Source organism: Oreochromis niloticus, unplaced genomic scaffold (genome assembly GCF_001858045.2).
Source record: "Oreochromis niloticus isolate F11D_XX unplaced genomic scaffold, O_niloticus_UMD_NMBU tig00001027_pilon, whole genome shotgun sequence".
Lineage (NCBI taxonomy): Eukaryota > Metazoa > Chordata > Actinopteri > Cichliformes > Cichlidae > Oreochromis > Oreochromis niloticus.
The window spans coordinates 5839-11676 of record NW_020327295.1 but is presented as its reverse complement, the minus strand read 5'-3'; positions in this window follow the sequence as shown (position 1 = coordinate 11676).

The following is a 5838-nucleotide window of genomic DNA, read 5'->3' as shown; positions in this document are numbered from 1 at the left end:
AGCTGAAAAAATCCTGAACATGCTAAGGGTCCCTCAAATGTAATTGTTAAATGAAAAAAAATCAGCAAAAAAAAAGTATAACAGTCACACAATCACAAATATGTACACATATGGTAACACACATGCACAGACAGACACACACAGGATCAAATTCAGTCAACCACTCTAAATATATTGAATTTAAATCACACACACACACACACACACACACACAGCAGCAGCAGCATCAACAAGTGAACAGGGGTTGTTAACAGCCTGTTTCTAGGTCAGTCAAGTAAGCCTGGGAGCTGCTAAATTTGAATCCACCAATCAGAGAGGCTGTGTAGTTTTTCCCGCCAAAACAGGTGCACCTCTTTTTACACACATGCAGCACAGAGACAGAATTTGTGCTGTCTATTTTGCATAGTCAGGATTCCCCTCAAACAAATGGCTATAATTTCCTAACCGTAGGGGCTAGAACAGTCATTCTTACACCGTTTTGTTCAGAAGAGATGGGGGAATCTTAAAGTGTTGACAATTTATCATTAAAATATGAATTATTGAAGATATTTGACTTCTAATGCACCATAACTGAGTATAGGCAAAGCAAAAACTGCCTTGACTTGCCCTCAAACAACGCTTTCTAACTCTAAATCTATTTGGAGTATTGATATCATTCTTTCACCGTAAGAGACAGCAGGCTTTGGTGAACAGTCATGGAAATTTTCAGGTCTCTGTGGAATTCCATCAAAAAGATATGACGAGAGAAAAAAGTGCCTCATTTCCAGTGTTTGAAATCTGAAGAAATCTGAGCGAGGGACAAATTTCCTACCCTCAAACAAACCCAATTCATGGCCAAATGGTAATAGGTGAGAAAAAAATTCTTGAATTGTGAGCGTCAGGAGTGTCTGAAGATATACTGGGACAAGCCTTATGTCTTAACTTTGCTTCGTTCAGGAGATATGACGATTCGAAAATGCCTCTCATTACAGAAATCCACACACACATACACAGAGCCTAAAGGGAAGAGTATTTGTGCCATGGAGTGTTAACAAGAATGTGAGGTCCATATTAGAAAAGCTGCTAAAATCATAAAAGTTTGCAGAATTGTAATAAATGATGAATATGAATTAGTGGTCTGTGACAGTGTATTAATTTGTAGGGAAAAAAACATGTTGACCAAGGTGGAATTGAACCCACGACCTTTGGGTTGCAGACCTGTGTCATTACAAACTGTGCCACTGGGAAAGAGAACGAGCACCTGGAAAACAGGGTGATGAGCAGTCAGAATTAGATTGTGGTGAGAGGCAAAGAGCGCCGTTTTTTGGAGTTACAAAACGTCGTGTAACTCAAAAACTAGGTGGACTAGAAGCATAATTCTTGTACTGGGCGAATCAGCGGACTTTGGTGTACTTTGACTGCGATTTTCATTGCTCTTTGTACATCCGTCGCTGAGATATGACGAGAGAAGAAACGGCAGACCTCAGATATGATTGGCTGGCTGGGAAGCCATGCAGGCCCTGATATGTAAATTTGAATGTCTCAGTCCTCACAGAGGACCTGGCAAAAATATATAGAAATAGTATGATTAAGCATAAATACTACATTTAGCAGAAATACTGTATTAAGCACAAATCGTATAAAAAGCAAAAATACTATATTAAGCACAAATCTTATAAAAAGCAGAAATACTATATTAAGCAATATAAATATCCTATAAAAATCCTATAAAAAGCAAAAATACTGTACTATGATTTGGTAGAAAAACTATAATTAATCAGAAATACTATATTTGGCAGAAATACTATATTTAGCACAAATCTTATAAAATAGCAGAAATAGTATGATTCAGCACAATAGTAATAACTTAAACAGAAAAATTGGAAAAGCAAAATGGACAGCTGAAAAAATGCTGAACATGCTAAGGGTCCTTCAAATATACTTGTTAAATGAAAAAAAAATCGGTAAAAAAAAAATATAACAGCCACACAATCACAAATATGGACACATATGGAAACACACATGCGCAGAGAGACACACACAGGATCAAATTCAGTCTACCAGTCTAAATATATTGAATTTAAATCATACAATAAGATGCTCCCATAAAAAGGCTCTCTCTCCTTCTCTCTCTCTCTCTGTCACACACACACACACACACACACACACACACACACACACACACACACACACAGGGAGAGAGGAGCAAGTTTCTAGGTCAGTCAAGCAGCCTGGGAGCTGCTAAATTTGAATCCACCAATCAGAGAGGCTGTGTACTTTTTCCCGCCAAAACAGGTGCAGCCGTTTTTACACACACAGCACAGAGAGAGACAGGATTTCTGCAGTGTATTTCTCATAGTGAGGATTCCTCTCAAACAAATGGCCATAATTTCCTAACCGTAGGGGCTAGAACGGTCATTCTTACACCGTTTTGTTCAGAAGAGATGGGGGAATCTTAAAGTGTTGACACTTTATCATTAAAATATGAATTATTAAAGATATTTGACTTGTAATGCACCATAACTGAGTAGAGGCGAAGCAAAAACTGCCTTGACCTGCCCACAAACAACGCTTTCTAACTCTAAATCTATTTGGAGTATCGATATAATTCTTTCACCGTAAGAGACAGCAGGCTTTGGTGAACAGTCATGGAAATTTTCAGGTCTCTGTGGAAATCCAAAAAAAAGATATGACAAGAGAAAAAAGTGGTTCATTTCCAGAGTTTGAAATCTGAAGAAATCTGAGCGAAGGACGAATTTCCTACCCTCAAACAACTCTAACTCATTTCAGAACGGTAATAGGTAAGAAAAAAATTCTTGAATTGTGAGCGTCAGGAGTGTCTGAAGATATACTGGGACAAGCCTCATGTTTTAACTTTGCTTCGTTAAGGAGATATGATGATTCGAATATGCCTCTCATTAGAGAAATCAAGCGATGATTTTGAACAAACTCTCCATTGACTTTCTATGGAGAGTTTTCTGACTTTGTGTTTGTCTGAGGAGATTTGCCAAAATTCTATAAATCTCACAACAATGATGGTGACATTTTCTAAAAGCCAGCAAAAATACCTACGTTTTGATGTATAATTTGTGGAAGTTGAGTGAAAATTGAGCAAGTAGCAAGAAGTTGTTCGGACATGAAGAGAAGACTGCGAAACCTACAGTGGCACATTGGAAGCCAAGTGCATAGCAACCATAACAACACATGTATTTTCTGAAAAATCACAATTTTGCAACTCAAAACTTTAAGAGGGATAAGATGAAAATGGTAACAGATATGAAAAAGCTGAATCATTAATGAATAGCCCAATAATTTGTGAACATTTTAAAGTTTGAATGGTTGTTCTACGTGAAAGTAGGAAAAAGTAGTTAAGTTTCAAAAACAAGCAAGTTTTAGCAGAATTGCGGAAGTTTCCCATTCATTTCAATGGGACAAATTAAAGGAAAAAAGCTTAATATTTTAAAAAGTATAATAGCAAAAAATGCCAAAAGTCATCGCCATCATTAGCAGAAATAGTAGAATAGTTTAAAATTTGAACGGTGAAAATCGGCTGAAAATTGTGGAAGTAGTTAAGTGCCAAAAAAAGTGCAAAAGTGGCAACTAGAATAACTAGAAAAATTTGCATTTCCTGCGAAAATGCAGTGTGGATGCTGGAACGCTGAAGCTGTCTGCTGAAACTAGCTGAAAAAGCTGAAAAGTTGCAGAAATTGTAAAAACTTTGCAGAAGCAAAGGAACTTTGCTAAAATGGAGTGACTTAGCAGAACTGCAATATCTTAGAGGAAACATAATACTTGGCAGAAATACAATAGCATAGCAGAACTTAGCAGAAATATTGTAACTTACCAGAAACACGATAACTTCTCAAAAATACAAGAATTTAGGAGAAATAGTATAAGATAACAGAAAGAATATATTTAGCCAAACATTCTTAAACATTACAGAAACACTATGATTTAGAAAAACAGTACAACATTGCAGAAATGCTGCGATTTACCAGAGATACTGTAATTTACTATTAATATTGAAATTTAAAAAAAAAATACTATGTTTTAGCACAAATATTGTAATTTGACATACTATCAATCGGCAGAAATACTATGTTTCAGCAGAAATACTCTGGTTTAGCACAAATATTATAACAAAGCAGTAATACAATTATATAGCAGAAATGCTATATTTAGAAAGAAAAATGTAATATAGCAGAAATACTATGATTTAGCAGAAATACTATAATCAGCACATATACTGTAACATGACAGAAATTCCTCCACTTAGTAGTAATACTGTAACATAAAACAAATGTTATGATTTGGCACAAAAACCATAATTTGGCAAAATACTATGATTTAGCAGAAATAGTATGATTGAGCAGAAGTACTAAGATGTAGTAAAAGTACTTTGATTTAAGAGAAATACAATTATAGAGGAGTAATACTTTAAAGTGGGAGAAATATTGATACACACACACATACACAGAGCGTACAGGGAACAGTATTTGTGCCATGGAGTGTTAACAAGAATCTGAGGTCCATATTAGAAAAGCTGCTAAAATCATAAAAGTTTGCAGAATTGTAATAAATGATCAATATGAATTAGTGGTCTGTGATAGTGTATTAATTTGTAGGGGAAAAAAACATGTTGCCCAAGGTGTAATTGAACCCACGACCTTTGGGTTGCAGACCTGTGTCATTACCAACTGCGCCACTGGGAAAGAGAACAAACGCCTGGAAAACAGGGTGATGAGCAGTCAGAATTAGATTGCGGTGAGATGCAAAAAACGCTGTTTTTTGGAGTTACAAAACGTCGTGTAACTCAAAAACTAGGTGGACTAGAAGCATAATTCTTGTACTGGGTGAATCAGCGTACTTTCGTGTACTTTGACTGTGATTTGCATTGCTCTTTGTACATCTGTCGCTGAGATATGACGAGAGAAGAAAGGGCAGACCTCAGATATGATTGGCTGGCTGGGAAGCCGTGCAGGCCCTGATATGTAAATTTATATGTATCAGTCCTCACAGAGGATTAGCCGCCTGGGGACCTGGCAGAAATATATACAAATAGTATGATTAAGCATAAATACTACATTTAGTAGAAATACTATGTTTTAGCACAAATACTATAAAATGGCAGAAATACTATAATTAAGCAGAAATACTATATTTGGCAGAAACACTATATTTAGTACAAATCTTATGAAATAGCAGAAATAGTGTGATTTAGCAGAAATGCTGTATTTGGCACAAATCTCATAAAATAGCAGAAATAGTATGATTTAGCAGAAATGCTGTATTTAGCACAAATACTGAAAAGCAGCAGAAATGCTATGACTTAGCACAACAGTAATAACTTATAGAAAAATTGGAAAAGCAAAATGGACAGCTGGAAAAATCCTGAACATGCTAAGGGTCCCTCAAATCTAATTGTTAATTGAAAAAAAATCAGCAAAAAAAAGTATAACAGTCACAATCACAAATATGGGCACATATGGAAACACACATGCACAGAGAGACACACACAGGACCAAATTCAGTCAACCAGTCTAAATATATTGAATTTAAGTGATATAATAAGATGCTCCCATCAAAAGGCTCTCTCTCGCTCTCTCTCTCACACACAAACACACACACACACACACACACACACACACACACACACACACACAGCGTAAAGGGAACAGTATTTGTGCCATGGAGTGTTAACAAGAATCTGAGGTCCATATTACAAAAGCTGCTAAAATCATAAAAGGTTGCAGAATTGTAATAAATGATCAATATGAATTAGTGGTCTGTGATAGTGTATTAATTTGTAGGGAAAAAACACATGTTGCCCAAGGTGTAATTGAACCCACGACCTTTGGG